The sequence below is a fragment of the Anoplophora glabripennis genome, unplaced genomic scaffold (genome assembly GCF_000390285.2).
Source record: "Anoplophora glabripennis isolate ALB-LARVAE unplaced genomic scaffold, Agla_2.0 scaffold34, whole genome shotgun sequence".
Classification (NCBI taxonomy): Eukaryota; Metazoa; Arthropoda; class Insecta; order Coleoptera; family Cerambycidae; genus Anoplophora; species Anoplophora glabripennis.
The window spans coordinates 1485287-1510783 of NW_019426074.1; positions in this window are offsets into that span (position 1 = coordinate 1485287).

The following is a 25497-nucleotide window of genomic DNA, read 5'->3' on the forward strand; positions in this document are numbered from 1 at the left end:
AAAATTTAAGGGTACCTATAAGGTACAAAAAAATATCAGAGGCTAATATTTGTCTCACAAAGGCTCATTATTAGTCAGAATTTAACATAAATCTTTAAGGGTTTACAAACTATTATGGGTATTTCAGTTTGTAATGGAAAAACGTATGTCTAACATTTAGTCACCCTTTTGTACAAGGTAGACTTTTTAATGTTTTGTATTCAAATTAATATTCTACTGCGAATGTATTAGTATCATATTTACATAAAAATTTGCCCCAAAAATTATTTTAACTAAAACTTTGAATAGTGGCATAAATGTCTGTCTAAAATTTATTCATGCATCAGGCTGTCTTTTGTTAAAACATTTTAATAATACATATGTATAACACAAACTTTGCCATCTCCGAGTTGATTAATATTACATTTTTTTCGTGAAATTTGTAAGAAACTAAAATGTAGTTGAGGTGTTAAAATCGATAAAAATGCATCTTCCCTAATAAGACACCAGTTGCAAGCCGCATTTTATATTCTCTCGACAAAAATTTAATTTATCTCGAATAGAGTTTAGATTTTAATTTCAAGATAAGAAGAATAAGAAAATCATCTCCATCAGCTTGTATTATAGTTACTGAAGTTAATATTAAGATGTTGCTAGAGGTTTAAGTATTTCGATAGTTATTTATTTAAAAATATACTTACACTGAGGCTAAAATTTAAATTCATTGTATTTTCATTACCATCATTTTTACACATTAGTTTAAATTCATAGACGAAGAGTTGTTGTTTTAATGAATATCAACGATAGAAAGTGGAATAATAAACCATGTCCCAAAACGTAAAAGTTAAGTCCGCGGACGTGACAATCAGTTTTAGACCAGTTTCATGGTCATGGTTCTGAAATTATCTTCAAAAGTGTGGAAATTTGTTACACCTGAGTGATGTTAACACAAATGCCAAACACCTACAGCTCTTTCTTCACTTTTAATCCCAGTAAGTAATTTAAAATTCTTAGACCTTCTTGGTAACTGCGTCTTGTACCTATATTAATTTCAGTGCCGGACTAAGCCCGTGTTGTTCCTTAAAGTAGTCGTTTTGCATGATATAACTATAATGTAAAAAACAATAATAAACATATTTATTAAATATGTATAGGAATATTTATAAATAAATATCCAAATATATATTTTAAATAAATACTGTTTACTGTTTTACAATATTTATATAGTGTATATTTACAGGGTATATCAATTTCAAAAGTTAAGGTCTCCGTACTTGTTCGAAACTTATACAGGGTGTTTCTAAAATATGGTTCCAAACTTCTGCTGCGTTTATAACTCATTAAAATAAGCCAAAAAGTTCCTATTAACTTGTGCCCTAAAACGCACCCTTAGGAAGTTATATGCCCTTAAAAGGGCTCAAGCAACTGTTTTTTTTCTGTTATTGACAAAACGGTCGCAAATAAATAGAAAAAAATGTATGGGTCTTACATAACCTTTTACGTTAAATAATATGGGCTACTCCGTTTTTCGACATGCAAATCAATTCAGTGGCGGTTTTACCATAAGAGCTGCGGAGCTGCAGAACTCATAAAATTTTATGTATTTGATCATATTAAATATCAACAAAATATTTAAAGAATCCAAATGTACTCGCGCTAAAATAAATCTAGGAGCTTATATTATTATTTATTGTGACGCGAACTACGCTCCTTAACATATGCAACCAATATACAAAATGTGTGCACAGCGAACAGTTAGATGCGTCCTTTGTTTTTATTGGCTAATCGGGCACGTGACCCAGTACACGAAGATAGGGCCACTGCTGCAGTAAATGCAGTAATATTTTGTACGTGGTATGTGGTGGTTTATTTCTGCGAGCGGCACGTGTGCATATTTTCGTTTAGGCGTCTACGGATATTATAGTTATTAAAATGAATAGTGTTTCGTTTAAAAAAAACTTTATTTGGTTCTCTGCCTTATGAGGATAAACTAAAAATAAAAGAATTAGGTGGCCCAACACCACAATTAAATTTGAAGTTAGTGGAACAAGCCGAAGTAAAAGTTATAAAGGACAATTTAACAATAATATATACACAAAAGCAAAGTGGGTGTGCGGGTGTGATTTAAAAAATACACTGTTTTGTTTTCCGTGCTTACTTTTCGGTGGGGATAAAGCATGTACAATATACAGTGTGAAAGATTTAAGTCATTAAGTCTTTAGGTAAAATAAACATAGGAAGTCAGTTAGATTCTGCATATTGGGATAATATACGGAAACACAATGAACAGGTAACGAAAAATCGTTATGTATTATCTAAAATCATAGATTGCATAAAATTTTGCGGAGCTTTCGAATTAGTACTTCGGGGACACGACGAGACAGAAAATTCGGACAACCCTGATCTGTTTCGTGGACTCACAAATTTTAGTGCAGATCTTGACGACATATTAAAAGAACATCTAGCCACATGGGTATGACCGGTATTTTCTGTGATTGTACCGGGAAGTAGCTGTATGGTCCCGGATTTCGGATTTGCACGTATAACTCCCGGAATATAATATAATGTATACAAAAAAAGATAAAGAAAAAATCATAACACAGCGAGGAAAATTAAAATTCGTTGAATCGTTGGTAAATTTCACAAACGAATTTTTGTTTATAAACAATATTCAATAATTTAATAAAATATGTTTAGTTTATTCCAATTTATTTATACCGTCAGTAGGTAATTCGTGAATAGATATTTCAAAAAGGTATCAATTTAAAAAATCATTCTTGTGAAAATCTGTGTTTTTGTATAAATGCATTGTTCCTTGAAATTCAGAAGTGCCAGGAAAGCGCGTGACCTTGAAAATTTTAAAATTTTTCGGGCGCCATTTAGAGACTCCGGGCACTTAATATCCCGCAATTCAATTCAACAAATGTAACAACCCTAAGCAGAACACATTCAATCAATGTTCACGCGCCGCCACTGCAAATCATATGCGTTCCATTTAGGTTGGTGAAGGGGGTTTTCGACCCGTAATTTTTTTTATTTCTATTTTTTTTACAATTTTCCCTACAGATTTATAAAATCTTAACAATTTTACGTAAAAAATATTATCTTTGTCCAAATCGATATTTTCAATGGTTTTCGAGTAAATTGAGTTTGAAAATTACTCTGCTCTTCAAGTTATTAGGCCAAAAATTACAAAAATCTGTTTACCATGACAAATAAAAGACTGACGTTGCCACAATGCTTAACAATTTAACTTATTCATAAACTGTCAATTGAGCTCTGCAGTGTTTAATTTATTTATTAAATGATCGGATCCTTCATAACTGCAATTTATTTGAAAAAAAAAACAGTTTTGTTTGAGCCCTTTTAAGGGCATATAACTTCCTAAGGGTGTGTTTTCGGACACATGTTAATAGGAACTTTTTGGCTTATTTTAATGAGTTATAAACGCAGCAGAAGTTTGGAACACTATTTTAGAAACACCCTGTATTTAATATTGTAATTAGTACGATGAAACATATTTTTTGTATTGTGTTGCTTCTTGTTGTTTCATGATTCATATAGCAATATTAAAACGAAAACAAAAAACATTGTTACTTTATTGTTGGACTAAATCTTGGCTACATAGAAGATACTAAGGAAAAGAGGCACTGCAAATATTAAATAGATTATTGAAAAGAAAATGCAAATGAATATCAGATGTTGAAAACAAACATAACTGTAATTTCATTGCGTCGATTTTAACTCTAGTTACTTTGACAAACAAATTGAATCGCTCTGAATATTTTAGATTTTATCCCAAAATTGATATTAAAACCTTACAAGAAAAGAGAAATAAATCTCAGGCGCTGAAAACGAACATAACCCATAATTTCACTGCGCAGATTTTAAAGCACAAAATTGAATCTCCACTGCATATTTTCAGAGTCTATGTCAAAACTAATAGTAATGTATTGTCTATATCAGGGTGTTAAAAAAAGAGTGAAAAATATTTAAGGAGGTAATAGTATGAACCAAAATAAGCAGAAAAGTCTCAATAAACATGGGTCCGCAAAGTAACGGTTGCGGAGATATGGAATGTTTTATGTTTTTTAGCCCCTTTTTTTATTTTGCAAAAACGTTGTGTATTTTCTTATAATAGTTGGTTGATGTTTAGTGAAATAAACAGTACGTATTTGACAGTTGTTCTCAGTGCACAAGTTTTCTTTCGCTATGGCTGGTTACTCTAACGCAGAATTAACAGAAATGCATTTCATGTATGGTCGTGCTAATGGGAACGCCACCGAAGCGCGACGTCTTTATGTTGATGCTTATCCAAATTGCCAGATTCCTTCACAACGCATGTTTGGAAGAATTCACCAAAGATTGCGTGATACCGGTTCCTTGAGCAAACAGTGCCATTTATCCGGAAGACCAAGATCGGTATCCACTTCTAGAGCAGAAGAAGAAATTCTAGCACTGGTAGAGCAGAATCCAGGTACGAGTGTGCGGAGAATATCAGCCGAGGTAGGAATTAGTGGTCCTCTTGGTTGGAGAATCCTTCACGAGCAACTGCTTTATCCATACCATGTGCAACGAGTACAGGCCTTAAATCCAGTAAATGATCATCAAGCACGTTTGGTTTTTTGCCGCTGGTTTCTACGTCATGATGCTGAAGACCCTCGTTTTCTTGCAAACATTCTTTTTACTGATGAGGCCGGGTTCACAAGAAATGGAGTGTTTAATTTTCACAATACGCATATTTGGGCCGACGAAAATCCTCATGCTCTAATAGAATCTGGACATCAGGCACGTTTTTCATTAAACATTTGGATGGGTATTGTAGGTGACAGGTTTCTAGGTCCTGTTGTTTTACCAAACCGATTAACAGGTGCTGCTTACCTCAACTTTCTGCAGAACACACTGTATGAGTTTTTGGAAGACATTCCTTTGAATCAGAGGCAACAAATGTGGTTCCAGCATGATGGTGCTCCAGCTCATTTTTTCATGGCCGTTAGAGAGCATTTACACCAAACTTTTCCACATAGATGGGTAGGAAGGGCCGGACCTGTTTTATGACCTCCAAGATCGCCTGATCTGAACCCTCTAGATTTCTTTGTTTGGAGATATTTGAAGGCATTAGTGTATGGTACTCCTGTAAATAGCCTGGAAGAGCTGCAGCTACGGATTAATCAACAGTGTCAAGAAATCCAAACCAAGGAGGGCGTTTTCGAAAGAGTTCGAATATCGTTGAGACAATGATGTCGTGCCTGCTTGGAAATGGACGGAGGGCACTTTGAACATCTTCTGTAACTTTGTTTTTTGTTTGTTAAAAGCTTCCTTTGTCGGTTTATTCCTAATAAAATAAAATGTTTGATAAACGAATAGTGGTCCATATCTCCGCAACCGTTACTTTGCGGACCCATGTTTATTAAGACTTTTCTGCTTATTTTGGTTCGTACTATTACCTCCTGAAATATTTTACACTCTTTTTTTAACATCCAGTATATTTCATAATGTCAACACGGATTTAATATTGATTTATACATTATCAGGTACGTACCTTTTAATAACAAATCCATTATACTATAAAAATAAGCCTTAATTGCAGCATATAAACTGCCTTCAATTTTTAAATGAAGTTCAATTTTCTTTATAATTAAGTTACTTTTATCAGGAAGCTTTCTTGGGTATGGACTTAAGTGGAAAACCACTCTGCTTGATATAATAAATCTTCTGTAAGAAGTTTAGAGATTTTTTTTTATATTTAAGATTTGCGGTGTCTCTCCTTTTTAAGCGATAAAATAAGCTAAATAGCCTAATTTTCACTCTAACGTTTATGGAAATTAAAAAAACTTTGGATGAGATATTAAAGCAATAAACAAATAATTTGTTTAATATATTACTTTTATAATATACCTTTTCATTATATTTTCCTTGCTAAAAACAGATCAGTTACGCATATTTATGTTATTTCCTGATAGGACATTTTCAGTAGAAATATGAAAAATTTAACGAGTTCCATTTAGGATAATGAATTAGGGCAAATCTGGGATAGATGTTCCATTTTTTTTAGATTTCTGTGTAGAAATCAATTTGCTAATATATTTTAGATCTGATTAATTATTTTTTAACAAATATTAATTGGACAGGGATATTTACATAATAACCAGCCTCTTTTTATTTTTTGCCTTTCCATCTAGAAAAATTAAAAAGACAGATTCCAAACAAATAACAAAAAGTCAGTCAACAGATTTCTGATGTAAAAATAATTAAATTTTAACTTTTACAATAAATTTAACTTTTTCGTTAATAATCTAGGACCCGATATAAGGTGCGATTCAAATGAGATACACTCGGGAAGAACAAAAATTATTTTGAAATATTTAATTTTTTGTATGTCAGTAGCGTACAAGATTATGTGACCCCTCATTTTGAAAATATTTTCCCGCCTTTAAATCTTTTAAGGAAAACGACTGAAATTTCTGTTTCTTGTCAGTTTATCTTAAAATTGATAGATTTGGAATAAAGAGCTCGAGAAAAAAGAAGTGATGAGTCTGTAAGTGAGACATCTCTGACATTTCTATGACCCAAAAATGCCTTCGTCTTATACAGGGTGTCCCATAATATGTGGACAATCTCTCAGATTTATACAGGGAACGTTAAAATAACATGACGAGTTCATATTAAAATTGCACCTAGAGGGAGATACAGGATTCTAAAGGACGACCCTGAAAATCGATTTTTTTAAAATACTTTGTGTAATGTAATTATTTTAAGGAAAAAACAAATGTAATTAAAAGTTAAGTACATTTTTTTAGATAGGTATAGAAACAATGCAATTTCATCAGTTTATTTATGTTTATATAATTATATGTTTACATATAAAAAAATCATATCAAACAAAAATAGTTTTTTCTCGAAAATCGTTCATTTTATCGATTTCAACCAAGAGTGTCTTTAATTGACATTATTGTGCTACAGCTAGTCCGTTCCTGGCAAACCAAATAATAATTGTTTTCATGGGTCAGTTTTTAAAGAGTCTTATCTGTTGTCCACCGTATTAAAAAATAATTAAATTACACAAAGTATTTTAAGAGTTATTAAAAAAAATCGATTTTCAGGGGCGTCCTCTAGGTAAAATTTTTACACGTCCCCTGTATAAATCCGAGAGATTGCCCACATATTCTAGGACACCACCCTATATAGGGCGTTAATGAGTTACTTTAACAACCTTTAATGGTAGATTTTGCATCACAAATCAATAAAAACCGTTCCTATAATCATGTCTGGAAACGTTTCGATGCTTGACGTAGAATTATGGGTAAAAAGTTGGGTTGATCTGACGACCCGTAGCGGAGATACTGGAAAACGCCGTCAATATTTTGGAAATTGGATAAATACGTTTAATTCTGTTTGATACTTTCAAAAAACAGATATTCTCCATTATATTAAAAAACAGAAAATAACTGCAAAATTATTCATGTCACATAAAAATTATAGGAACTGTTTGTTAGAAATACAATTCTAAATAGAGTGTAGCCATAATAGCAATTTAAAATTTTTTGGAAGGTTTCTATCCTTCAGCAAATTAAAAATTCCTCTCTCAATGATTTTTTTTGAGCTTTTCGTAATTATGAACATCGTACTTAAATTGTATTTCCGAGGAAACATTACTATACATTTTTTGTGATACAGGTAGTATTGGAGTTATTTTCGTTTTATTCAAGCATCTTGTACATGCTTATTTTAAAATTTGACAGAATATATCAATAACACTGTATAAAATTCAGCCAGAATTTAGTTGTCCAGATTAAGATGAATTTAATTCGAATATTATTTAAAAATAAAACGAAAACTGTGAAAGTTGAATTTTGTGCTTACATTGTGAAAACGTCTAAAGTCTAAATAAAATAGCAAGTCATTTCATTATTTAATTAGTTAAAAAAAAAACATTTCTTTAGCACATCTAAATATTTAATGCCATGCAAATTGCTAATTATTATTAGTCAGAACCAAATAAAGGAACCTTAGTCATTGTTCCTACAGATCCTAATAAACCTTTGTAACATTTGATGACTTCGATTGCGCATCCCAAATCCACATAGAAATTATAATTTTCGACCTTGACAGCAACCATACGTATTTCTGGTTATAAATAGACAACCGGATCCATGCAGAGTGAAACTGAAAATAAATTAAGTTTACAGAGATGGCTCGATAGCTAAACAATTAGCACTGTGTCTCTGCAGGCTGTTTTACTAATTAGTAATTAAAATATCAGAACTCCGAGTACACCAGCCAGATACCTTGAAGGCTGTCTGGTATGGATTTGAAAGTGCATGCACCGGTTGTGAGTCGGTCTGCGTTTCCGTTTGTTTTCGTTTTTAAGATTCTACTGTTTGTTCAGTTCATAACTCGATTCACTTTCCCCGGCCACGGACACGTTTGGATTTAACTACGAAGAGAAAACTTGAGATAGTGAAGTACAATAATTTATAATACATAGGATGTACGTTATTAATAATAACTAATATCTTGTCATAAAGGAATGTACCATACCTTATTGCTTAAGCCTCGTATGCATTAAGACCGTTCGGAAATCCAGTGTATTCAATTACAATATCACTAGTACTTAAATTATATCCGGAATTAAAAAAAAATCACCCATGTTTTGAAAATTATAAAGTTGAATCATTGAAATCAAAATTATTGCTGTCACGTTGACGCTGTTCTGTTGACGTGAACTTTTGTTGAAATTGTTGTGTAGTATTTTGCAAATAGTTTATCTTGCTTTGCAGAACTGTATAAATTGAAACTATGTCGATGCTTTCTTCGTTCAACATGTTATTTGAAGAGAATGACATTTTATTTTGAGGATGCGAGAAATAATATAATCTAATAAGTTATCATCGGAGACAACTCTACTTGGTCATTATTTTCAGAAAGATGCAAAAAGTATAAACATGTTGGTACCATTATAACTTCTTTCCTACCTATGAAATTTAATTTTTTCCCCACTTAAATGTCTCTTTACGCAATTTATCGCAGAACACGATTGCACCATATATTTAGTTTTTACGAATCTTTCACATACACTAACTAAATCACACAAAAATTCAAGAAATCAATCAATACATGACATTTACTTCAAAGTTTGTTTATGGAATTTTGTAACAGTATACCCGTGTACCATCATTTGTTTTACCGGTATTTGTCTCAACTAGCTTCATCTGCCTTGCACACATCAGCGCGATTGACCTCTCTTTCTAGGGCCAGTCCATAGTTTACTAGGTCTATGGAAAATACATACAGGGTGCTAATGAACTTATGTCAAATATTTAAAGGGGTGAAAAAGGAGCAAACACCGAGGTAACTGATATCACAAACTTGTATCGGAAGTTTAAGGTCATAGAGAAAAAAGCTAATTAAAAATGTGTTTAAAACTGTTTTGGAACTGCTGAAATACATGTATTTTATCGTGACGAGTGCTTACAAACAATTCTGTAACACTTTTTACAAGTTTGTAGGTTTCTTATGAAGTCGGACTGTATTCGAAAATCAGTTTGTAATACATTATGATATGCTCATAATTTATGGCGAAGCAAATGAAAATGCCCACAAAGCTTGTCAAGTGTACCGTGCGAGATATCTTGAACGACGTGCCCCCGCACCGTGAGGGCACGCCATGTTGTTGTAGTGCAAAGAGTTTTGGACACCGATGAAGTACAACCGCGTCAAGGTCGCGACGGTGGCCCAGGGTGACCACTAAGAATCTTAAATGTCGAGAAGATGATTTTAGATCTCGTCAAAGAAGATCCGCATCCTGTTGTGTAGAGGACATTACGAGAAGCTCAGTTGTACCCATTTTATATTCAAAGTGTTTAAGTCGCTCACTCCTGAGGATTTTCCACTACGTTGAGGTTTTTGCGAATGGTTGCTTTTTGCAAAATCGCTTGCCGGAGTTATTGGAAGACGTACTATTAAATGTTCGGCAACATATGTGGTTACTGCATGACGGAACTCCCCCTCACTTTTTTCGGAGAGTGCGCGACTTTCTAAACATTAGTTTTCCCGATTGCTGGATAGGCCGTGGCAGCCTAGTTAGATGGCCCCCTGTCCCTGGACCCCACCCCTTTAGACTTTTTTTTTTGTGGGAATATGTGAAAAGTGTTGTGTATTCTACGGAAATTCGTGGCATCGACCAACTGCGACATCGTATTACCGAAGCTTGTAATACGATTCGAGAGTACGTGGCAATGTTGCAACGCGCGCGAGCGAATTGGATACGTCGCGCTGAAGCTTGTGTGCTAGCAAATGGTGCGTACATCTATGAAAACCAGCAGTTGTGGCTCCTTGCAATGTTGAGGTAAGTCAGATTTTAAAATTACATTTTACTCAACACAAATCCGTGTATTTACCTCATTTCGACATGTGGCAAAAAAATTTGACATAAGTTCATTAACACCCTGTATAATATAGAATAGACGAGTCTTTAACTGTCGAGCAATTAACGAACATTTTGGAAGATTATGCTTTCAACATGAAGAAGAGAAATTGTTAATTAAAATTATAAAGAAAGTTTAAGTAAAATATGTGGAACTTCACAGCAAAACATTTACAAGAAATGTTTTATTAAAAATATAAAATTAAGTTCTTGAGATGTTATGTGAAGAATGTCACAGAACTACCCCTTAAAAAGAAATGCCGGCGTCTCATCATTATCCATTGATGAAATAATTATTGAAAGTGATGAAGATAGATATCCCAAGTGGTTTACAGCTTATTGATTCACATGAATTAGCATGTAGAGGAGGAAAAGGATTTTCTATTGGCATTCAGTTTTTCAAAGAATGTGATAATCTGGGTAACGTAATAGGTCGCATTGAATATAACTCAACCTTTTCTGAATCTACACAAGGTGGTTCCACGAGATTGACAGACAGTAAATGGTTATTTACAAAATTCGGACAATTCTCAAATATGTTCTGTACGACCAAGAAAAAGAGGATATTCCATTAATTATTCACATTAATCCAAGGTGGCAGGAAACAAATTGAAGGGGATGGCATAAGAACTGCCCAGTTGAGGAGAATACTATATATTTGTAGTTTAAATCCCCAGGTTTTGATATGCATACATAGGAATTGACACTAAAAAAGATGGGCTGGAGTACAACTTATTAAAATTTCAGGGCACAATAACAGCCAAGAAATCAAGCCATTTGGACGTCTCACAGGAAGATGATAGAAACTATGAAGAAGACTATACCTGTTACCGATAAGTTTAATCATGTTCAAAATATAATGCAACGTATATAACAATGAAACAGGAAATAGCAAAGTACAAACCATTCACTCAAATCTACCCATTATTAGCAGCTATTAATAAAGAAACGGTACTAATTTTATTTGTCCAAAATAATAAAACGTAAGACAACGGTATTTTTCTACATATATCTGAAATAAAATTGCAATCATATATTAGGGTTTAGGAAAAAGAAACAAAACTACTAATTATTTTTGTCTAAATTGTAAATACATTATTTATATTTGTAATATGCATTTTATCTTGTATTAAAAGGAATTTTGGAAAAAAATAAATGAATGAACCCTCATTGTAATTTCGTCTAAGATAGTCACCAAAAGAAAAATTTTGAGATTTGTTTTTCTCTGCTTTTAAAATATAGTTATGAAATTTTCACTAAATTTTCCAAATTTGAAATCTAAGCAGATGACTGGGTTGAATGTAAACACTCGGAACAAGTTACAGATTAGGACATTGACGTATTCCGCCCTTTCCACTGGTACTCCTCGCGATAGTAATCGCTATCGAAGCTTTGACCTCGAGAAATAGTGTTACTGCGTACCATACGTAGTTAAGAGTCTCGCTAGCCAGCTCTTGCTATTTCGCTGTTTTCATATAAAGTTTGAAATTTGGAACCTGATGTTTAGAGAGTAGAACACGCTCCGTTGTGTTGACCTGTAACTTACTTGATACCCTCTTGATGACTGAGTCTCTTTGCGCTATTTTAATGTTGAGCATTCTTTGTTTTGTGCTTGACACCTTTTTGTGATCTTTCATCGTCTTTCTTTTCAGCTTATTGTGCACTTTGTATCGACCGCGGGACTGCAGTGAATCCTGTACGATTTGGACTATAGGTATGACTTTGAGGTCACAGCAATTTAAGCCAATTTGTATTGAACATAAAAAATTTATTAGATATTTATTTGTGTATAATATTAGTTTGCCTCCGTGCAATATACTGTATATGATAATGAAATTTAAGGGTCTTATTCCGCACACTGGCCGGACACATGATTCTGGAGAATGCATTGCGGATGAGCAGGGTCGACTTTCAATCGCATGTTTTGATAGTTTCGTCAGATTCTCATTGTGGATTTTCGTGAGTTCTTGGAATGGAGGTGTTCCTGCCTTTTCTGCTGGGTCAATTTTGATCAATCGCAGGAGATGGCTTGGTTTTTGGTTTCAGTTACCTCGCACTGTTGAATGGTGTTTGGTAGTCACTGAGCGGTTTCTGTGAATTTCAGTCTGATTTTCCAGAAAATTCGAAACATCAGCATGAACATCAGAGGACTCCCTGATGGATGTCGTTTGTCCTGGCTTGGTGTATCTGAAATGGTTTTCGGCTTTGTTTTGGGCGATTTGGCGTGGATTAAAAACGTGCTAAATTCTTACACGCCAATTATCAAAATTCATAATAGTTAAGTCACTCTTAATGGGTACAATGCTTTACTTTAAACGTTTTACATGATGGTATTTAATTAATAAGGCATAATACATGATGACTATTATAAAATAAACTATCAGGCAAAGCTAAGATTGCTTCGTAGAAATTACATTATTATCTTCAAGGATTTGTTCGATTAACCTGTATTTTATAAGGTATTGTTTAAAAAAAACAACTCAAAAAATAAACTAAAATGACTTTAGAAGGACCTAAAAATATTTTACTGTAAAATTCGACGAGTTTATGTTCTAAGCTCTACATATATTGTTAAAACTGTTTCAATAGGTTTTGGAACATTTGAATGGAGTGTGATTATATTTTACGAAGAAGAACATTAATCAAATAATAAATGTACCTATATTAACAACCTAAAATTGAATGATCGATTGAATGTTTATAATATGGAATATAAACGTTTATACTCTTTTCAAACTTCAGGTTGCAAGGAAATTTGATTAAATTTTGGGAATTACACAATGAATTTAATCTGTATGGAATATTTATACAGGGTAGCCCATCGAAAACGTGCCGCAAGGCATTACAGGGTAGTAATGAACTTTTCGGCAAAATCCAAAAACAGGTAAAGTTTACTTCTGAGGGGGACAACTTTTGGCGCAAAAAGCATAGCAAAATCTTCAACCCCCTAAGTGGGGGTGCCATCCCCCAAATTTTTTTAAATGGGAATGGGGGTCAAGTGGGGGGTCATTAGAAAGGGCTTTTAATTCTCTATACATCGATTCTTACTTTTTGAAAATCGATCCATTATTTTAGAAAATATGCAGCTTTGAAAATACGAACAATATTTTTGACGAGAAATGCGAAAATCGATTTAATTTTACTTCAAAACTTACGGTATTAGCTTGGTAAATTCCTTCAAAAGAATTCGCTGTTTTTTTTTTCTGATTTGCGAATTCTTTAGCCTGATTTTGGTGAGCAAAAAATTGTCCGCTTTTTGTTTCGTATTTAGATAGGCCACAAGAAGTTGCTAGATAACTGTCTTGTGACTTGTAGTTGAAGAGTACCAATACTGCCGAGTCTTTTAAATTGATTAATTATGGTGTACTCAATTCCAGAAAGAGTAGAAATTATTGAGCTTTTTTTCAAAAACAATGAATGCGGAAATCGGGTCGCCGAACTGTTCAACCAACGGCATCCTGAGAAACATGCGTCTGGAAAAATTGTTCGCGAATTGGTGGCCAAATTTCGCGAAACTGGCTCCGTTCATAACAAAAAGAGGCAGGTTGAAAATCCGGTACTAAATGAACCTACGGAAATAGCGGTATTGGGGCAAGTGGCAATGGATAGTACGCTGAGTACAATGCAATTGGCTACTGCGACAGGAGTGAGTCGTACAAGTGTCCAACGAATATTAAAAAAATACAAATTCCATCCTTATAAGATTCGGCTAGTGCAAGAGCTAAATGAAGACGATTTTGATCGTCGTTTGCAATTTTGCGAAATAATGACTGAACGAGCGATAAACGATAATTTCCTCTTTAATGTGTGTTTTTCGGACGAGTGTACGTTCTTCTTGAATGGTTTAGTGAATCGCCATAATTGTCGTTACTGGGCTGATACCAATCCAAGGATTTTCCATGAGACACACTCCCAACACCCCCAGAAGTTGAATGTATGGGCAGGTATTTTTGGAAATTCCATTGTAGGTCCTTTTTTCCTTCCTGGAAATTTGACAGGCGATATGTACTTGGATTTACTACAAAATGTCATCGACCCAGCTCTAACAAATATCATAGAGGACGACCCTGCTTACAATGAACACGAACTGATTTTCCAGCAAGACGGAGCTCCTCCACATTACTCGCTCAATGTGCGCAATTACCTAAATGAGACGTTTCCAGGACGCTGGATAGGACGAAGAGGTGCAATTGAGTGGCCCCCTCGGTCACCCGACTTAAATCCTTTAGATTTCTTTCTCTGGGGGCACATTAAAAGCAAAGTTTACAGCACTCCACCTGATACCTTGGAAGATCTGCGAGGACGAATCATTAATGTATGTCGCGAAGTAACACCGCAAGTGCTCCAGAATGTTCGACAACGGTTTGAAGACAACCTGTATCATTGTATGCAAGTTGGCGGACAACATTTTCAGCATTTACTTGACTAATACCGTAAGTTTTGAAGTAAAATTAAATCGATTTTCGCATTTCTCGTCAAAAATATTGTTCGTATTTTCAAAGCTGCATATTTTCTAAAATAATGAATCGATTTTCAAAAAGTAAGAATCGATGTATAGAGAATTAAAAGCCCTTTCTAATGACCCCCCACTTGACCCCCATTCCCATTTGAAAAAATTTAGGGGATAGCACCCCCACTTAGGGGGTTGAAGATTTTGGTATGCTTTTTGAGCCAAAAGTTGTCCCCCTCAGAAACAAATTTGACCTGTTTTTGGATTTTGCCGAAAAGTTCTTTACTACTCTGTAATGCCTTGCGGTACGTTTTCGATGAGCTACCCTGTATATCTCTATCTATTATGTAGTAAGTAACCCTAGGTACTATAAATTAACATAAATATTTTCTATAGTAATTTACCAAATGGAAGTATCTGAAGTTAGACACGAATAAAGCATTTTTTTTATAATAGTACCTATGCAAAATATTCTCTACAATTGTGAGAGTATAAACGTTTTACAATTGATTTTTGCTTAAAATACTTATACAATAATAGTAAGGAGAAGTACATTAATCATCGTAAAAATAAACATCAAGCAGTGGAAGTCACGGTAATTAAAGCCTAATGAAATTAACAATCATGCTACTAAAAACCTGTTTAAAAATAAAGTAAATGGTTTCAAAGCAAATATAGATATAAGCATCACTATAAACATACAAATTTCTTTGTGGTAATATTTTAAGCGCTATGTAAATTTAAATTGAACAAAAGGGACAGGTGTTAAGCCGTACAATTTAGTGAGTTGAAATATAGGTATTTTTAACTCGACAGTAAAAGTACAATGTAAATGTTAACATATAGCGCAGTAGTAAATGTATATAATGGATTGTAATTTTGTAACTTTTTTCTTCTTTTCAAAATTATTTAGGTTGTTTAGTTGAAATTTTGTTTATATAAACAAATTATAATAAATTATTCCTATTAATATTAATTCACCACTGGAGAAAATTAAGGGAACAAAAATATTTCATAAATTTTTTAGTGTTTTTTAAAAAGTTGTGTCAGTGAAAAATAGTCGTGTCGTGATAAAAAACAAACCGTTTTAATGTTTGAAGATCTTTTGACACAAATTTTTTTGAGCTATGATTATCGAGGAATCAAAAAAAATTTTTACTGTTCTTTCAAATTAATGTCGGATTTTTTTTCTTTGAAAACAATGATAGGTCATTTTTCATTTAATCATCAATATCTCGGTAACAATAGTCGTACGGAGACCATTTAAAAAGAAAATTGAAGCTGATTAAACAAGCTAATTGACCTCTATATTGATTGAGTTCGAAAAAATCTTCCCGAGTCCGTGGACAGTTAAAAAAATTGAACATTTTTTCTCGAAATATTTCTTTTAATTCCTCGATAATCATAGCTTAAAAAATTGTTGTTAAAAGTTCTTGAAACTAAAGACTAAAAGTTTCAAAGCGTTTCTTTATCCCGACACACCCATTTTTCTTTGAGATACAGCTTTTCAAAAATAACTAAAAAAATATGAAATACATTTGTTCCTTCAATTTTTTCCATAGTGTAATTTAACAATATTATAAATTGTTGAAATTATAATATATGAATTCTAAACTCTAAAGACAGTCTAGTATGTTAAATAATATGAATAATAATTGTTATGTGAACCACATGTAGTATTTTTTTATGAAAGCCGGTAAAATTAACTATAGTTAATTAGTGTTATAAAAATAAAATCATTTACTTTCTTGGCACGCGACTGTAAAAATATGCAGTTTTATAATTAAATATTAAATATGCAATAGAATGATATAATTTTTGTTAGATAATATAATATGTAATTACTAATGAATATGAATTTTTTCAAAGTTGCGTTAGGCAATTATAAGAAATTATATTCGAAAATTAATGTTTTGAATTAGAAAAAATAACAAAGAGCGACGAACAAAAAATGCTTTTTTACCATCCACCGTTGTAAATATGGGTAAACAATTTAGGAATCATATATATATGATTCTCTTCTCTTTATAAATTGTAAGACAATTATTAGTCAAACTGAGGAATGAAAAACTATAGGAGGCGATTTTTCCAAAAGTCTTGTCATCCTTATACTGTTAATAAAGATGACAAGATCTTATAGGAGAGTCTTTATCTAATATTTGCAATTTTAAATTTCATTGGTTGTTTATGATATACTATTCATGTTGATGTCCACTTATTTTTACAACTATAACTGATACGATAGGGCGGGCAATGATTGCTTGACCACCTCAGTACAGTGTTTACTTAAACCTCAACTGACCCTCTGCATGAATAAAATAAACTTGACAGAATACCATTCTATCGTTTTTGAGAAAAACACGTTTTCTAAAAGTGTAACTCCCTACGAAGGTGTTACTGTTTATGTGTCAATAATAGAGATGATAACCATGACAGAGTTAATACGAGTCGATTACGTGGCAGTATGCATTTATTATAACGCACTACTAAATTGTAACTGTCACGCTTTGTGTTTGTAAAACGCGCGTTGCAGCGTGTGACAGTGACAGTTTAATAGTATGTAATTTAACGAGCCTTTCCATCAGAGCGTTGACATAATTCCAGCCTCAAGATAGAGGTAGCAAAGACATCGATTTTATGTATTTCACTGATTTAAGTTAAAATAGGAATGTCCGGAATCTATGACCATAAAATTTAGAAGGTTCATAAAAGGTTTCATAAAAATTATGGTTTAGGTTCGAAAACGCAATGTTATTTTTAATTAATATTTTGTCAGACCAAAAATGTATATATGAAAGAAGAAATCAACAAAATTTTAAAGTTTGAAAGAGCTCTTTCTAATACCTAGAAAATTGATCGTAACTGTTTTATTTGTTGCTTTTTGAATCAACTTAATATTAAAGATCATTATAAAGAAATAACAATTTGATCCTTTTGTTCTACCTCTGGCTACACACTTCTATAGAGGAATTTTCTTGAAATGGATTACGGTTTACTCAGTTGGGACTATAAGAATTTAAAAGTTCTTTTCTTAAGGAAAAGTCATAAAAAAAATAAAAATCCAAAATTTTTGGTATAACAGAAAATTTATCAGGAAAGGGGAAGAATAAAGGTAAATGCAAGCCATGAAAACATTTTAGAAATAATAAAAAATAATATTTTTTGATCTGGAGACATGTTTGTGCATTGGGGGCAAACGTCTGGAGGGGGAGGGCAATCACCTCTCGTCCGGAAGCCCAAGTACCTAAAGTACCTAGAAGTATATAGTTTATCTTGTTCATTAAACATCATAGGCATGTATTAAGGAAAAATTAAACAAGGTGCCAACAAATTAAGAAAAATGCCAAATATGTTGTAAACATTTACAGTGCGCAATACATTACAAATATTGATACAATACGTATTCGAGTGTCTTAGTCTTTATTCGAGTGGATAAAAGGCAATTAAAACACGAATGCAATACAACGTTTTATCCATAATCGCATCACAATCATATTTGTGGAGGCAGAATTATTGGAATTTAATAATAGTATATTAAACAACAAGGTTTGAAAACGACTCTTTGCACACGAGCGAGACATATTGGTGGACCGAGCCGAAGGCGAGGTCCACAAGTCGAGCGAGTGTGCAAAGAGGTTTTCAAACGAGTTTTATTTACGATACTTTTTATACGACTGCAAACAGAGACCACAAAAATCATCATCATCAAAAATCAATTTTTTTTCGTGACAATTTCGTGACATCAAACAAAAATCACAATCTGGAGACGCGTGTGCAAAGATGACATAACCGTGTGCAAAATGTTTAGCACACGGCGTGTGTAAAATACCGTTTTCAGAGCGTGTTTTCCGTGTGCAAAACCCCCTTTTGCGAGGCAGTCGTATAAAAAAATATATTCGCACGACTTGATATTTATTACTAGTACTCAATGAAACGTGGTAGGCTTTGTTATACCTACTAGTTGCTATGGTACATTATTTATTATCAATTATTATTTAATAAACAGTTCTATCTGAATTTAGTAAAAATGCAAGGAGTAATTGTGTTCCTGTTGCTGTTTTTCAAGAAGCTCAAGAATCACTTTTCAATTTGTTGCCAGCGAAATGCAGGGAACATTACGAAAAAGTGTTCACCGAATTTAACGAATGGAAGGAAAAACGGAGAGTAATGACAATAAATAAAAAAGTCATACTATCGTATTTTTTAAATTTGAAAAAAAATATATGCAATTTCATCTATGTGGTCGAAGTATTCGATGTTGAAGCCTACTATAAAGGTCTACAAAAATATAGATATTGGAAAATATAACAAGTTTACTGCTTATTTGAAGAATGAATCTAGAAGATTCAAGAACAATTAATCTAGAGGATATACAAAGCAAAAAAGCTGCAGTAGTGTAAAGAGCACATATTGAAGAATTTTTGACTGGGCTTCCCATAAAGAATATTTAATGATTAAGATAATATCTCTTTACCTTTTAAATGTTGTTAGATATATAGTGAACTTTGAATTATTTTAGGTTACACTAATAATGGGGGTTTCTGGTGCCTGTCGATGCTGCAAATTGACAAATTTGAAAATTAGTGACGTACAGGATGTTGGCAGTTACCTATTTGTTTCAGTATCTGACACCAAGACGGACATTTTAGGAAAATTTACAATTATAGAAGAAGGAATTTGCGTGAATGCTGTTGAAATATGCAGAAAATATATTTCTCTGCGCTCAGTTCGCCTAAAATAAGACAGATTCTTTTTAAGATACATCAAACAAAAATATACTTCTCAGCCTGTTGGAATCAACACATTGGCGAAGGTACCTTAATAGTTGCTTCATTCCTGAATATCGCAAATCCAGAAGCATATACTGGCTATTGTATCAGGCGCACTTCAACAATTTTATTGGCTAATAAAGGTGCTGATCTTACAACCACCAAACGGCATGATGGATGGAAGAGCTCCTCTGTAGCAGAAAGTTATGTTGAGAAGTCTATATCTAACAAACTTGATATTGCAAGGAAAATTCAAGGAAAATATAGCTGTTCCTTACAAGAAGAGACATCCGCAACTTGTGCAAATTCTTTACAAACTTCGGCGGATGTTATGCGTTCCGAAAATGATGACAACAATGCTACAAGGGTTGTTATTCACGGAAAGGATGTTAAATGTGATAAAATATAAAATGAAATGTCTATAACTATAAAAGTAAATGTTAATGTTATGTTATTCACGGAAAGGATGTTAAATTTGATAAAATAAAAAACGAAATGTCTATTACTAGAAAAGTGAATGTTAATGTTAAGTAAATAAATTAAATTTGATTTACTATAGGTTTATTATTTTTTCATTATTCTACTAGTGAAATAAAGTTACTCTATTCCACTAGCGGATAAAGTACCACTTTCATATGTGTGGATAAAAGTCCGATTATAAGGTGATGATTGTGGATAAAGTATTTATGTATTATTATAATTTAGATAATTTACATGGGTTTTAAAATTAACTGATTTGTTACTTTACGTACTATTCAAACACAATTTAGAAGTTGATTATTTCTAGAGTTGAAATATAGTATATTATTCAACGAGCGTATAATGATGGGTATTATTCACGAGGTGAAGTTTACGGTCACGAGCCGCAGGCGAGTGGCCTAAATCACCGAGTGGATAATAGCCATTATACAGGAGTAGAATACTATACTTTATCCACGACTACTAAATATTTTTGTTGAAGTTTTTTTGTTTTTAGTTCGTTTTTTTAACACAATTTAACACAAAATATCAAAACACTGAGAAATCTATGCACACAAACAATAATGTTGACAGGTTTGAGTCAAATTTGTTTTGTTTTAAAAGCTACTTAGATTTATGAAATGTTTCGAAAAACATGGTATGTAAACAGATATACGACACCAACAAGCGAAGTCGCTGATGGCTCAGTGTAGATGCTCCTTCCCTTCCAACCGCGGGTCACGGGTTCGAATCTGGTCTCGGAAAATTCTCTTTTTTAAATTTTTTGTTATATGTACAGCACTGAATTGAAAATATTTAGTGGTTTACACGATAAAATTTTAAAAACCGATTGATTGTAGCAGAACAATATAATATTATAGCTAAATCAAGGAAGCATCTGACAGTAGTGATTAATGACTCATTAATCACTGCCGTGATTAATGGGTATTAATAAGGTCGAGCAAACAGACGTATAATGGGTACATTATACAATAGTCGTGGATAAAATTATTTAAGTCCGCATTCGCAATCGCCCAAATGTACCAACATTTGTCAATGAATACGAATATTCGGATGAATATTCGTACACAAATGACGCATACGTGATGTCAAAGTTTTGTTAATTTACTGACTCAAGGCGGCAAAACACATTGTCATCAAATACATACCAACTTTTCATCCAATATGCGATAAATTGCTCAATTATTGCATATTCGTATATAAACACATGTGTGATAGACTAGATCATTATACCCATAAATTAGGTCATGCTTAAGGTTATTTCAAGGTCAGCTCTTGTTTTTTTATGGATGGTAATACAATTTTTGTCTCCGAATTTTTAAAGAGGCAGAAATTACACATTCGGATACGTGGTTGATTTATTTTTCAAGGTTATATTAAAGGTTATTCGAAGGTCAACTCTTGTTTTTATGGTAATACAATTTTTGTCCCCGGATTCTGAAAGAGCGAGAAAATATAATTTCTGACCTCGGATTTTGATAAGAGCTAGAAATTTTACGGTAGGTGTGTTTGAGAATTTTTTTCATTTTCAAATCTCTCTTTTTAGCTTCTTAGGGTATCTCGTCAGGATATCGAGATATCGGGAAAAATACCTTTATAAAAATTGTTTGGATTATCGAAGATCACCACTTGGTGACCTTAGATTTGACCTTCATTTTGATAAAAATTACCAAAATCGGCTCTTAGACGGTGAGATAATTATTGGCATAATGGTAGAACACAAATTTACAAATAATTTTATGAATAGTCCACCATCTAGTTTTTTTGAAAAATATGTGTTCAGGATTATCAAATGGAGGGTCTTTTGCCATCTTAGCCTCTTAAGTCGACTTGTTCGGGATCGGTGGTGATACTACAATTTTTTTTACTGCATCGTGTATAAACACCAATTTATGGATAACTTTGGACGGTACACCTTGTAAGTTTTTCGAAAAATATGTTTTCAGGATCAAACGAAATGTATTCTGTCATCCTAAGTTAGTAAAATTACTTATCCGCGCGCGAATGCTTCTGTATAACTTTTGTTACAAGTATTTCAATGTGATAATGGACTGAGAAACTGCACCCCCTGTAATTCTAGAGATGTGCCTATTATTATTGTAAACTGATGATATTATCTATTTGTTTACAGGCGTTCTGTGCGAATTTTAATTTTTTAAATGATAACTTTTATGGCTAACTTTACTGAAATAAAATCTTTTTGTAACAATTTTTTATACCTATTTAGCAGCAAGTTGTTTATGAAAAACGCAAATATAAGTATACCTAAATTTATGATTAATTTTTTGGACAACAAGGGCCACCTAAGCCCTGCCTGGTAAACATACTTTTACTACTTTTTACTTCCTTATATTACCAATGGTGGCGTCTGTTACATATTTTTAAGGGGATTATATCAGGAAAAACAAACAGAAAAATATCGGTTTAAGTTCTTGTACTTTTATAGATTTTGTTTGATTAACTCTATGATTTTGACAATTGATGATCGATCTGCTTGTTTGCAGATGTGTTCCTAGTGCGGTGAGCAGTGATGTTGCTGCAGTCGGCTGGTCCGGGTAGCGACTCCGGCGGCGGCGGAGCGAAACCCTGCGACGTCTCCGGAAACAAGCAGCATGAGGAGTACGATGGCACACACACTCACATGTTGGACTACGCCCCTGCCCCGGGGTGGACAGTGCACGTCGCCAAAGATGGCCGGCTCTATTATTGCAAGTAAGTTACCCTTTGGGTTGTGTTCTTTTAAATGTGTATGCCCAATATTCTAAAAATTAAATTTGTTTTATGTAATTATTATACGACATAAGTATGTTACCCAAAAAATGGCTACGTTCGGAATTACTGTAAAATGCTTAAAAATTAACCGATTTTAGAACAATTTATATCAAAACGTGGGGATACTAGTTTCTATCTGTGTAATTTGATAGATATTTGCGTTATACATGGTGAAACAGAAAAGCGTGAAATTCTGTTGTACTTCAATTTAGTTCAGAGGCTTTCATTATCATCATGTACACGGTGATTCAGAACTTCCAGAATCCAAAAAAAAGTTTTTGACAAGGGACTTACAAATACAATTTTGTAAAAAAAAATCAAAAAGAGCAATTCGAAAATGATTTCAAAATATACTTCCGCACGGCACTGGAAACTGGTCCACAGTAAAACCTGACCTTGCGCAAGCCAAAGTATGCAGTCGGCGACCGGCACGGCGGTAAAGTATAATAAAAAATGAACAAACAAAAAATTGAATGAATTTCTTTCCAAAGGAAAGCAATACATAAATAAAATTTTACAACATCTGTTTTATATCAGCACATTCAACTGGTTTTGCCGCTATTGTTATTATTAATTAATAAAATTAATTTGTGGTTTTAATGAATAAAATAAGTTGACATACCTGATGTTACAACAACTGTTCAATATTTTGTCCACCGACGTGTAAACACATTTGTGCCCGTCTTACCCAGTTTCTACGAACTAACACAAATGTTGTCTTGCTTCGCCATAATACAAAAGTTGTCTTGCTTCTCCATAAATTAAAACGATATCCATCAACTTCGAGTTGCTATACTCATAAGCCATTTTTTACATTTGAAAACTAATGTAAACACTATCGCAACAACGATAGCAATTTCAATAGTTTTTTTTCTCGGAAACTATAAGGATGTTTCATGACGCATCCGTTCCCAATTTTTTTTTGGATAAATTGTGAATCACCGTGTTTATTTGAGTTTTCCTGAATTTTATAACCTTTACTATGTGCATTTTTAACTCAGTATCAGAAGTGGTATACATTTTTTGTTTAGAGGCCATTTTTTGGAGAATTATTAAAAATGATTACTGGAAGAAACATCAGAACAATTTTTTAGTTTTAGGTTTAAGAATTGTCACTTTTAAAAAAAATTTCTACGTCAGTTTATTTGGCAATTGCTCTTAAACTAATTTGTCATATCCAAATTGTAAATGTAAATGCAAAGCTCTTTTGAATGGAGCGATATGCATGGTAGAAAGCGGGGATTTGCAACGAAGAACTGTCCAGTTAGTCAATCAAATCAATAAAGCATTATTAACGACATACAAATTCAGATTAGCGGAAATCGTAAGACTCGCATAATAGACTGCGTATCATTTCCGGTCTGCAGAGACCCTCCACAATTCGCCAGCTGTGTGTAATAAACACAGACGCATTTAAAAATTTTACAGTTTGGAAATCGCGATGTACAACTGTTACATCAACAAATGTTTCTTACAGTAGTAATTTAAAACTGTATAGATTTTATAAAAACATGAAGAATGCTATAAAGTTTATAGGCATACATGATAAAAAATATTTGACTAATATTTGCAATCCATTTTTTTAGCATAAAATGTATTCTAACGATTTAGACAATACATTGTATACTAGTTTCCATAAAGAAGTATTTCTGATTATATTTTCTGTACAGGAAATCATAGAATTATAGGTATAGATTATCCTATTGTGCAAAAAATATGTAGGTATTCATAATGTTATTTTTTTAATTTAGTAAATAACATGCCAAAGATTATTATTATTATTATTATTATTATTATTATTATTATTATTATTATTATTATTATTATTATTATTATTATTATTATTATTCTGGTGCGCCGCCTTCCCTGGGAATTTTCATAGTAAAAAATTTAATGTAAAACTTAGTTTAGAATGTTACATACATAATTAAATAGATTATCCTTATGAAATACATTAAAATGTTAAATTGTAACAGGCCGTCAATTTAACTCGACTTTCGTTTGTAAAACTTTGAATACGTGGGCTCCTCATAGCTCGCCTCTACATTTATAAAGTGTTTACAACGGTGGTCATGGTTACCGTCGCGCAGACCGGGTGGGAGTAGCGCTTATTTACTATGCAGATTGGGCTCTGTTTAGTCCGACCGTAACCAAATACCTATTCACCGCTTTTTTTTAATAATAAACGTAATTTGTTCAGGTGTGGTGTAAAATTTTCTTACCGACGTATTGTTTCTTGTGTTTTTTTGTAAAAATTGTAAAAGTTTAAATTGATAGCACTTGGCAGCACTTGCATAAATCAATGGTCTGAAAAATACCAAATTTTAATGAAAAAGTAATTGAAAAGTTTATTTCGGACAAAAGCAGAATGGACTTTCACTGTAAAAAATAATATTGAGTGCATTTTTCCTATATTTCAATTGTACTTAAAATAAAACTGCCCAATTGTATATGATTTTTTTTCAATACATTATACCTAAATCTTTCCGCCCCCCTAGTATGGAGTCACGAGCCGCCACTGGTTGCAAACATTAATGCCAATAAGTTCTAAGGAGCAAGATACAATAATTTTCGAGGATTGCCGATAATCGGGTAAAACTGCTACATATGCTGTGCATAAA